Source organism: Macrobrachium nipponense, chromosome 4, assembly GCF_015104395.2.
Source record: "Macrobrachium nipponense isolate FS-2020 chromosome 4, ASM1510439v2, whole genome shotgun sequence".
NCBI lineage: Eukaryota > Metazoa > Arthropoda > Malacostraca > Decapoda > Palaemonidae > Macrobrachium > Macrobrachium nipponense.
Window position 1 is genome coordinate 56,718,095 of NC_061100.1, and position 207 is coordinate 56,718,301.

Below are 207 nucleotides of genomic sequence, written 5' to 3' on the forward strand. Positions count from 1 at the left end.
AGGAACTTTGTGCATCATCAGTCTGTTAAAATAAAAATACATTTTAAATTAATAAAAGCAAAATACAAATACAAATTACAATCTAAAATTTAGAATTTTAAAATTATAATTTAAAAATCAGCATAATTCAAAGTTAAAAGTGAAATAAGAACATTAAAACACAACTACTAAAACACCAACCATTCGCTAAGAAAGGAGGAGAGAGAA